Source organism: Bombina bombina, chromosome 3, assembly GCF_027579735.1.
Source record: "Bombina bombina isolate aBomBom1 chromosome 3, aBomBom1.pri, whole genome shotgun sequence".
Lineage (NCBI taxonomy): Eukaryota > Metazoa > Chordata > Amphibia > Anura > Bombinatoridae > Bombina > Bombina bombina.
In genome coordinates, this window is record NC_069501.1 from 706,864,673 (window position 1) to 706,876,993 (window position 12,321).

Sequence of the window (12,321 nt, forward strand, 5' to 3'; positions counted from 1 at the left end):
GTCGTTTCGCCGATGTAAATTTTGGCACACGGACACTTAGTCAGGTACATGACAAAGGTGGCATTACACGTAAAGTAGCCCTTGATGTTCAATCTTTTACCTGTAATAGGATGTGAAAAGCCATCACCTTTAATAACACTATTGCAGCTGGAACAACCTAGACATGGGAAAGTGCCTTTTTTTTGTGCACTCAAATAGCTAGTAGAATCTCTCTTAAGACTACCTACGTCTGCCCTAACTAACATGTCCCTCAGATTGTATGGACGTGTATATGCTGGCATAGGAGGATCTTGAAAAATCTTAATGTCTGGGTGACAGTTTTTAATAATATGCCAATGACGCCTAATAATCTTCTGTACCTTGGGACTATTAGTATTAAATTCATTTTTTCATCCTTGCTCTTTCTTTCCTTAAGTTCAGTGCCTTTTTGTCGTGGAATCCTATTAACCTCTCTTCTATACTTTCTTTAATTTCTCAGGGTAACTTCTTTGTAAAAAACGTATGCCTTCCTCATGTAGTCTAGTCTCTACTAATGTGATATCTTTAACAATTCTCTTTATGCGTAAAAATTGACTCCTAGGTAAAGATTTTTTCAGTGTAGGTGGATGGGCACTAGTGTAATGTAACATAGTATTACGATCTGTTTCTTTACGATAAAGATCTGTAAATAAAGAACCCTTCTGTTTGTAAACCTTTGTGTCCAAAAAGTTAACACTTTCCTCACTATATGTGAGGGTGAACTTAATATACCTAGAGTTCAGATTTAAAGTATGTACAAATTCTTTCAGGGATCCAATGTTGCCCCACCATATGCCAAATATATCGTCTATATAGCGCCACAGCGTAAAAATAATTCATTTTCAAAAACCAAATGTTCTTCATACCAATTCATGTATAAATTGGCATATGTAGGGGGCAACATTGGACCCCATGGCTGTTCCTTGTTTCTGCTTGTAATATGTATCCAGAAACAAAAAATAATTACAGCACAAAATTATTTCCAACAGTTCTAATAAAAACTGTTGTTCTTGTAAGGTATATTTATTACTAGCTGCCAGGACACTTAATCACATCCAACCCACTATTGTGAGTAATGGAAGTGTAAAGACTAACCACGTCAAGGCTATAGAGCTTGCATTTGTCATAGTTCCCTGTTAATTCATAAATTTTTAACAAAAAATCTCCAGTGTCTAATATATGATGAAGACTGAACAACAAAAGGTCTAAGAACCTTATCAAGATATATTGAAATATTAGAAAAAAATTGACTCAGTTCCAGCTACAATTGGGCGACCTGGTAGTTGTGAAAGATTTTTATGAACTTTAGGCAGGGTATAAAATACCGTAAAAATGTATTGTTCTTTTTATAAGAAATTTTCTGGTATCTTCATCTATTATACCATGCCTAAAGCCATTTTCCACAGTATTGGTATAGTAGTTCAAAATTTGGATGGGTCTGTGCTAAGCTTTTCATATACTTCTGTATCAGACAGTTGAGAACAAATCTCATTAACAAAGTACTCTTTACTCATTATAATAGCTGCACCACCCTTATCCGCCTGTTTCAAAATGACATCTTTATTTGTTTTTAAACTTACCAAAGCCTGAGATTGCTGCTTGTTAAAATTACAATCTTTTTTACTCCCTCTGTTCATTTGCACAGCACCGAAACGTTCCTTTAAAACATATTTTTCCACCAAAGAAATAAAGGTTTCAATGCTGTTATCATGCACAGCAGGAGTAAATTTGCGCTTATTTCTAAGACCCCAGTTTTTGATAGACAATTCTTGGATAACATTCTCATTAGATTTTACAGATGTATCATGTTTGGGAAAAAAAAAATGCCTTTAATTTAAGACCTCTGAAAAAATTGTATACATCTTTAAGTTTAAACCAGTCACATGGAGAGTCTTTACAAAAAGAAAACCCTTTAGTCAAGACATCCTCTTGTACCTGGGTGAGTTCAGTTCCTGAGATGTTGATTACACACGGGGGTTGCCCCAACGGAGTGTTCTCCTCGACAGTGTAATATTGCTCACGCCGGTTCCTTGTGGAGCAGTGTTTCCTCCCCCCCTCTACGACTTTTATGTCTGACTCCCCCGATGAGGAGTCAGAGGTGGTCTCTGAGTTGCTGCCCCATCGTGATGATCTCTGAAATCTGTGTCGGCCGTAACCGGAAGTACCTCTCCGTTCCCTTCCGGTTGGGTCCCTGGTCCAGCGGTAAACATACCAGAAAATTTCTTATAAAAGAACAATACATTGTTCCTGTATTTTATACCCTGCCTAAAGTTCATAAAAATCTTTCACAACCACCAGGTCGCCCAATTGTAGCTGGAACTGAGTCTATTTTTTCTAATATTTCAATATATCTTGATAAGGTTCTTAGACCTTTTGTTGTTCAGTCTTCATCATATATTAGAGACACTGGAGATTTGTTGTTAAAAATTGATGAATTAACAGGGAACTATGACAAATGCGTTCTCTATAGCCTTGACGTGGTTAGTCTTTACGCTTCCATTACTCACAATAGTGGGTTAGATGTGATTAAAGGATTACTTTCTGTTATAATTTTTAAGCTAAACAACTAACATATTAAAGTTAATAAACATTAATTAAAACCTACTGACCTATATTTTCTCCAAAACGAAGTTTCATAACGTTCTAAAAGTTATCTTTTATTCGCCGATGATGTCACGTTATCCTGCCCACTATTTTCAGCACTGTGTGTTCAAAATACTTAAACCAATAACTTTGTGTTTAAAGCGCCATTTTGAAACCTAGGTATTGTAAACGGATTGGTACAGAGCAAAGGATACCCACGGAGTGGGTTTGGAAAACAATTACATTTGCAGACAAGATTTGACATACGGTAGAGATATGTTAATGAAATGCTATTGATAAAAAGCGTATTTGGGGTAGTTAGTTAGTAACAGGCATAGAAAATATTTACTTACAGTGGCCCTTTAAGTGTCCTGGCAGCTAGTAATAAATATACCTTACAAGAGCAACAGTTTTTATTAGAACTGTTGGAAATAATTTTGTGCTGTAATTATTTTTTGTTTCTGGATACATATTACAAGCAGAAACAAGGAACAGCCATGGGGTCCAATGTTGCCCCTACATATGCCAATTTATACATCAATTGGTATGAAGAACATTTGGTCTTTGAAAATGAATTATTTTTACGCTATGGCGCCACCTGGTGGCGCTATATAGACGATATATTTGGCATATGGTGGGGCAACATTGGGTCCCTAAAAGAATTTGTACATACTTTAAATCTGAACTCTAGGTATATTAAGTTCACCCTCACATATAGTGAGGAAAGTGTTAACCTTTTGAACACAAAGGTTTACAAACAGAAGGGTTTTTTATTTACAGATCTTTATCGTAAAGAAACAGATCGAAATACTATGTTACATTACACTAGTGCCCATATACCTACACTGAAAAAATATTTACCTAGGAGTCAATTTTTACGCATAAAGAGAATTGTTAAAGATACCACATTAGTAGAGACTAGACTACATGAGGAAGGCATGCGTTTTTACAAAGAGGTTACCCTGAGAAATTAATTAAAGAAAGTATAGAAGAGGTTAATAGGATTCCACGACAAAAGGCACTTGAACTTAAGGAAAGAAAGAGCAAGGATGAAAAAATTATATTTGTATCTGACTTTAATACTAATAGTCCCAAGGTACAGAAGATTATTAGGCGTCATTGGCATATTATTAAAAACTGTCACCCAGACATTAAGATTTTTCAAGATCCTCCTATGCCAGCATATACACGTCCATACAATCTGAGGGACATGTTAGTTAGGGCTGATGTTGGTAGTCTTAAGAGAGATTCTACTAGCTATTTGAGTGCACAGAAAAGGCACTTTCCCATGTCTAGGTTGTTCCAGCTGCAATAGTGTTATTAAAGGTGATAGCTTTTCACATCCTATTACTGGTAAAAGATTTAACATCAAGGGCTACTTTACGTGTAATGCCACCTTTGTCGTGTACCTGATTAAGTGTCTGTGTGCCAAAATTTACATCGGCGAAACGACACAAAGAGTAAGAGAGAGAATGGTACAACACGAATCTGGCATTAGGAGAAAGGACATAGAAGCCCCGGTGGCTTGCCATTTTTTAGAGGCAGGCCACAACATTTCACAGTTAAGGTTTCAGGTCATAGACTGGGTCCCTGTTCCCAGGAGAGGAGGTGACAGGGAACTGCTGTTAAAAAGAAAAAAAATATTCTGGATTTATACCCAAATCTGCATCTCATCTCTTGTCACTCTCCCTCTTGCTTCTACTTACTGCTGGTGACATCTCCCCTAATCCTGGTCCCCAACCACTGACAAGCCGTGCACATCCATGTGTACCATCCCATAGACTCAGAAAACAAAACTCTGCACACCTTACTCACATTCCTCTTGCATCTAAAGCCACTACCCCTTTCACTTGTGCACTCTGGAACTCTCGCTCTGTTTGCAACAAGCTCACTTCTATACATGACCTCTTCATCTCCCACTCCCTCAACCTTCTGGCCCTAACAGAAACCTGGCTCTCTCCCCTAGACACAGCATCCATTGCTGCTCTGTCACATGGGGGTCTCCACTTCAGCCACACTCCTAGGTCTGATAACAGACAAGGAGGTGGTGTAGGTATTTTACTCTCCTCTCGTTGCACCTTTTCAACAAATACATCCCATCTTTTCCCTCATTCGAAACCCACATGATTCGCTTATTCTCCCCTCTCTCTGTACGTGTTGCAGTCATATACCGACCCCCTGGCTCCTTAACTCAATTTCTAGATCACTTGGCTGGCCTGGCTACCCTATTCCTTTCCTCAGACACCCCCTGCCCTCATTCTTGGTGACTTCAACATCCCCCTTAACAATCCCACTGCCTCATCCGCTAAACAACTTCTGCAACTCACTTCCTCTTTCGGTCTGTCACAATGGACTGATTCTCCCACTCACAAAGACGGTCACTCTCTTGACCTGATCTTTAGCTATCGATGCACTCTCTCAAACTCCCCTTTTCCTCTTTCTGACCACCATCTCCTTACTTGCAACATATCATCCCTTCCTATAACTCTCCCTCCTTCTACTCCTCACACCAAACTTCACAGAAGCATTATGTCTTTAGATCAGCAACAACTTGCTAATTCCCTTAAACCGCTCCTCTCATCCTTCTCCTCCTTTTCCTTCCCTGGACAATCTATCTGCCACTATAATTCCACCCTTATATCCGTCCTTGACAATCTCGCCCCTCTTACCATTGCTCGGAAATCACACACTCATCCCCAGCCCTGGCATACTCCTCTGACACGGTACCTACACAGATGTTCCCGTACTGCTGAACGGCATTGGAGAAAATCACGGAGTTCAGCTGATTTTCTTCATTACAAATTCATCTTGAACTCCTACTATTTCTTCTGCCCTTAATCTCCACAAGCAACACTACTTCTTCTACTCTTATCTCTAATCTTTCTTCAAACCCAAAACGTCTGTTCTCCACTTTCAATACTCTCCTCCGCCCTCCCCCACTTCCGAATACAACTTCTCTATCAGCTCAAGGCTTTGCCAGTCACTTCATTAACAAAATTGACTCCATCAGACATGAAATCAGCTCTCAACATAATTCCATTCTCTCCCCCCCCCTCAAATGCTCTCACTCAATCCACAACCCTCATAACCTTGAAACTTAGTTCATTCTCCCCTGTTTACTGAGGAAAGAAGTTTCAGGCACTTATACTGCGCTCTCACCTCACTACCTGTCCCCTTGACCCTATCCCCTCACAGCTACTCCCCTCCCTCTCTGCTACCCTTACCCCTATACTAACACATTTTCAACCTCTCCCTCAGCACTGGTACATTTCCCTCATCGATGAAACATGCACTGGTCACACCTATCCTCAAAAAACTTCCCTTGATCCTACCTCCCCATCCAACTACCGCCCTATTTCCCTCCTCCCTCTATCTTCAAAGCTTCTTGAAAAACTAGTATATGCACGCCTATCTCATTTCCTTACGTTAAACTCCCTTCTTGACCCGCTGCAATCTGGATTTTGTCCCTATCACTCCACAGAGACAGCTATTGTTAAGGTCACCAACGACCTACTTACAGCAAAATCAAAAGATCACTTCTCTCTGCTTATCCTCCTTGATCTCTCTGCAGCCTTTAACACTGTCGACCACCCTCTTTTGCTCCAAACCCTGCCATTCTTCGGCATCTGTGACACAGCCCTTTCGTGGCTCTCTTCCTACCTATCAAACCGTACCTTCAGTGTAGCCTTCTCTGGGGCCTCCTCTGCCCCATCACCACTTTCTGTCGGAGTACCTCAAGGCTCTGTCCTTGGTCCCCTTCTCTTCTCAATCTATACATCATCACTAGGGCTCCCAAATTAAGTACCCCCGGTTTCCAATATCATTGTATGCCGATGACACCCACAATCTACTTCTCTGCACCAGACCTATCTCCTTCCTTGCTAACCCGTGTCACTAACTGTCTTTCTCACATCTCTTCCTTGGATGTCTCCCACTACCTCAAGCTAAATCTCTCCAAAACTGAGGCTCCTCATTTTCCCCCCTTCTTCCAAAATCTCCACCCCCAATAATCTCTATAAACTGTCGACAACTCCATCATTACCCCTACCACCCCTCATGCCGATGTCTCGGGTCACATTTGACTCCGATCTTTCCTTTACTCCTCACATTCAGTCCTTGGCTAAAGCCTGCTGCTTCCACCTTAAAAACATCTCCAAAATTAGACACTTTCTTACACAAGACACCACTAAGATTTTAATCCACTCTCTCATTCTTTCCCGCCTTGATTACTGCAACTCTGTCCTCTCTGGTCTCCCCCACCAGCCGCTAGCTCCCTTACAATCCATACTGAATGCCTCTGCCAGACTCATCTTCCTTACACGTCGCTCTTCATCTGCTGCTCCTCTCTGCCAATCTCTTCACTGGCTTCCTCTTGCCTCTAGGATCAAACACAAAATTCTCACTCTGACATACAAAGCCCTCAACTGCACTGCTCCCCCCTATATCTCAGACCTTTTCTTCAGATACTCTCCCTCCCGTCCCCTTCGCTCTGCTCATGACCTCCTCCTCTCTGGTTACCTCATCTCACTCCCGTTTACAGGACTTCTCCAGACTGGCTCCCATCTTGTGGAACTCTCTGCCTCGCCCCACAAGACTCTCCCCTAGTTTTTGAAAGCTTCAAGCGCTCCCTAAAGACTCTGCTGTTCAAGGATGCATACAACCTATGCTAACCTTACTTTATACCAGTTCCACTCCTCCATTGCTATCCCCTGAACCCCCTTAGCATGTAAGCCTAAGAGCCCAGCTGATCACCTTCTTAAGAGTGGAGTACAACAGTGCAACTCTTGGCAGGGCCCTCTACCCACTTTATCCCTTAATTGTTTTATACTCCCCTTTGTTTATAGCGCTGCGGAATCTGTTGGCGCTCTACAAATAACCGATAATAAAATAATAATAATAGATGCTTTAAAACCAAAAGGAATGAACAGAGACTTTGACTAGGGTATATTCATGTAATATAAAAAAATGTGTGTTTTTTTTCTCTTGTAAGGTGTATCCAGTCCACGGATCATCCATTACTTGTGGGATATTCTCATTCCCAACAGGAAGTTGCAAGAGGACACCCACAGCAGAGCTGTAATATAGCTCCTCCCCTAACTGTCATAGCCAGTCATTCTCTTGCAACTCTCAAAAAGCAAGGACGTTGTAGGAGAGAGTGGTTAAATATAGCTAGTTTATTTTCTTCAATCAAAAGTTTGTTATTTTTAAATAGTACTTGAGTTGTGCTATTTTATCTCAGGCAGTAAATAGAAGAAGAATCTGCCTGAGGTTTCTATGATCTTAGCAGGTTGTAACTAAGATCCATTGCTGTTCTCACACATGTCTGAGGGGATTACACAGATGAGGTAAAACTTCAGCGAGAGAATGGCATGCAGTTTATTCTGCTATCAGGTATGTGCAGTTATAATTTTTTCTAGAGATGGAAAACACTAGAAAATGCTGCTGATACCAGATTAATGTAAGTTAAGCCTGAATACAGTGATTTAATAACGACTGGTATCATGCTTACTCCCAGGGGTAATACCCTTATGATATTGCAATATAAAACGTTTGCTGCATGTTTAATAGTTTTTATTATATGCCTTTCGTGATAAAACTTTATTGGGGCCTAGTTTTTTCCACATGGCTGGCTTAAATTTTGACTAGAAACAATTTACACTGTTGTAGTATAAAAGTTACAGTTGGTGCAGTTAAAATTACAAACTGTGACATCCAGCTTCCCTCAAAGGCCCTCTGAATGCTATAGGACATCTCTAAAGGGCCCAAAGGCTTTTCAAAGTTGTTTATTGGGGAAGGTAGGGGGCCACAGCTTGCTGTGGCAGTTGGTTGTGGACTGTTAAAAAATAACAAAAACGTCTATTTCGTTTTTTTGATCCGTTTTTTGAACTAAGGGGTTAATCATCCATTTGCAAGTGGGTGCAATGCTCTGTTAGCCTATTATACACACTGTAAAAATTTTGTTTGATTTACTGCATTTTTTCACTGTTTTTCAAATTCTGACAAAATTTGTTTCTCTTAAAGGCACAGTACCGTTTTTTATATTTGCTTGTTAACTTGATTTAAAGTGTTTTCCAAGCTTGCTAGTCTCATTGCTATTCTGTATAAACATGTCTGACATAGAAGAAACTCCTTGTTTATTATGTTTAAAAGCCATGGTGGAACCCCCTCTTAGAATGTGTACCAAATGTACTGATTTCATTTTATGCAATAAAGATCATTTTCTGTCTTTAAAAAAATTTATCACCAGAGGAATCTGACGAGGGTGAAGTTATGCCGACTAACTTACCCCACGTGTCAGACCCTTTGACTCCCGCTTAAGGGACTCGCGCTCAAATGGCGCCAAATACATCTAGGGCGCCCATAGCGTTTACTTTACAAGACATGGCGGCAGTCATGGATAATACACTGTCAGCGTATTAGCCAGACATACCTGAAACTTAGAGGTAAGCGAGATAGCTCTGGGGTGAGACAAAATGCAGAGCATACTGACGCTTTAAGAACCATGTCTGATACTGCCTCACAATATGCAAAAGAGGAAAGAGAGCTTCATTCAGTGGGTGATGTTAATGACTCAGGAAAGATACCTGATTCTAATATTTCTACATTTAAATTTAAGCTTGAACACCTCCGCATGTTGCTTAGGGAGGTTTTAGCTGCTCTGAATGACTGTGATACCATTGCAGTGCCAGAGAAATTGTGTAGACTGGATAAATACTTTTCAGTGCCGGTGTGTACTGATGTTTTTCCAAATACCTAAAAGGTTTACAGAAATTATTAATAAGGAATGGGATAGACCAGGTGTGCCGTTCTCTTCCCCTCCTATTTTTAGAAAAATGTTTCCAATAGACGCCACCACACGGAACTTATGGCAGACAGACTACTCTAGTAAAGCGTTGCCCCTGTCACTACTGCTGCGGCGTACTGGTTTGAGTCTCTGGAAGAGGCTTTACAGGTAGCGACTCCATTGGATGACATACTAGGAAAAACTTAGAGCACTTAAGCTAGCCAATCTCTTTTATTCTGATGCCATTGTTCATTTGACTAAACTAACGGCTAAGAATTCTGGTTTTGCTATACAGGCGCGCAGAGCGCTATGGCTTAGATCATGGTCAGCTGACGTGACTTCAAAATCTAAGCTACTAAACATTCCCTTCAAGGGGCAGACCCTATTCGGGCCTGGTTGAAGGAGATTATTGCTGATATCACTGGAGGAAAAGGTCATGCCCTTCCTCAGGACAGGTCCAAATCTAGGGCCAAACAGTCTAATTTTCGTGCCTTTCAAAACTTCAAGGCAGGTGCGGCATCAACTTCCTCTAATAATAAACAAGAGGGAACTTTTGCTCAATCCAAGATGGTCTGGAGACCAAACCTGACCTGGAAAAAAGGTAAGCAGGTAAAAAAAGCCTGCTGCTGCCTCTAAGACAGCATGAAGGAACGGCCCCCTATCCGGGAACGGATCTAGTAGGGGGCAGACTTTCACTCTTTGCCCAGGCGTGGGGCAAGAGATGTTCAGGATCCCTGGGCATTGGAAATTATATCCCAGGGATATCTTCTGGACTTCAAAGCTTCCCCCCAAAAGGGAGATTTCACCTTTCACAATTATCTGCACACCAGATAAAGAGAGAGGCATTCTTACACTGTGTACGAGACCTCCTAGTTATGGGAGTGATCCATCCAGTTCCAAAGGAGGAACAGGGACAGGGTTTTTACTCAAATCTGTTTGTGGTTCCCAAAAAAGAGGGAACCTTCAGACCAATTTTGGATCTAAAGATCTTAAACAAATTCCTCAAAGTTCCGTCGTTCAAGATGGAAACTATTCGTGCCATCCTACCACTGATCCAGGAGGGTCAATATATGACTACAGTGGATCTAAAGGATGCTTATCTTCACATTCCGATACACAAAGATCATCATCGGTTTCTCAGGTTTGCCTTTCAAGACAGGCATTACCAGTTGTAGCTCTTCCCTTGGGATTAGCTACAGCCCCAAGAATCTTTACAAGGTTCTAGGGTCGCTTATGGCGGTCCTAAGGCCGCGGGGCATAGCAGTAGTCCCCTTATTTAGACGACATCCTGATACAGGCGTCAAACTTCCAAATTGCCAAGTCTCATACGGACGTAGTACTGGCATTTCTGTGGTCGCATGGGTGTAAAGTGAACGAGGAAAAGAGTTCTCTATCCCCACTCACAAGAGTTTCCTTTCTAGGGACTCTGATAGATTCTGTAGAAATGAAAATTCACCTGACGGAGTCCAGGTTATCAAAGCTTCTAAATTCCTGCCGGGTTCTTCATTCCATTCCGCGCCCTTCGGTGGTTCAGTGTATGGAAGTAATCGGCTTAATGGTAGCGGCAATGAACATAGTGCCGTTTGCACGCTTACATCTCAGACCGCTGCAACTATGCATGCTCAGTCAGTGGAACGGGGATTACACAGATTTGTTCCCTTAACTGAATCTGGACCAAGAGACCAGGGATTCTCTTCTCTGGTGGCTATCTTGGGTCCATCTGTCCAAAGGTATGACCTTTTGCAGGCCAGATTGGACAATTGTTACGACAGATGCCAGCCTTCTAGGTTGGGGTGCAGTCTGGAACTCCCTGAAGGCTCAGGGATCGTGGACTCAGGAGGAGTCTCTCCTTCCATTAAATATTCTGGAACTAAGAGCGATATCAAGGCTCTTCAGGCTTGGCCTCAGTTAGCAACTCTGAGGTACATCAGATTTCAGTCGGACAACATCACGACTGTAGCTTACATCAACCATCAAGGGGGAACGAGAAGTTCCCTAGAGATGTTAGAAGTTTCAAAAATAATTTGCTGGGCAGAGATTCACTCTTGCCACCTATCAGCTATCCATATCCCAGGTGTAGAGCACTGGGAGGCGGATTTTCTAAGTCGTCAGACTTTTCATCCGGGAGAGTGGGAACTCCATTCGGAGGTATTTGCACAACTGATTCATTGTTGGGGCAAACTAGAACTGGATCTCATGGCGTCTCGCCAGAACGCCAAGCTTCCGTGTTACGGATCCAGGTCCAGGGATCCCAAGGCGACACTGATAGATGCTCTAGCAGCACCCTGGTCTTTCAACCTGGCTTATGTGTTTCCACCGTTTCCTCTGCTCCCTCGACTGATTGCCAAGATCAAGCCGGAGAGAGCATCAGTGATTCTGATAGCACCTGCGTGGCCACGCAGGACCTGGTATGCAGATCTAGTGGACATGTCATCCTTTCCACCATGGTCTCTGCCTCTGAAACAGGACCTTCTACTTCAGGGTCCTTTCAACCATCCAAATCTAATTTCTCTGAGACTGACTGCCTGGAGATTGAACGCTTGATTTTATCAAAGCGTGGCTTCTCCGAGTCAGTTATTGATACCTTAAGACAGGCACGAAAGCCTGTCACCAGGAAAATTTACCATAAGGTATGGCGTAGATATCTTTATTGGTGTGAATCCAAGGGTTACTCATGGAGTAAGGTCAGGATTGCTAGGATATTATCTTTTCTCCAAGAAGGTTTGGAAAAAGGATTGTCAGCTAGTTAAGCGTCTGGCAGATGTTCCAGACGTTCAGGCATTTTGTCAGGCTTTAGTTAGAATCAAGCCTGTGTTTAAACCTGTTGCTCCGTCATGGAGCTTAAATCTGGTTCTTAAGGTTCTTCAAGGAGTTCCGTTTGAACCTCTTCATTCCATAGATATCAAGCTTTTATCTTGGAAAGTTCTTTTTTTTGG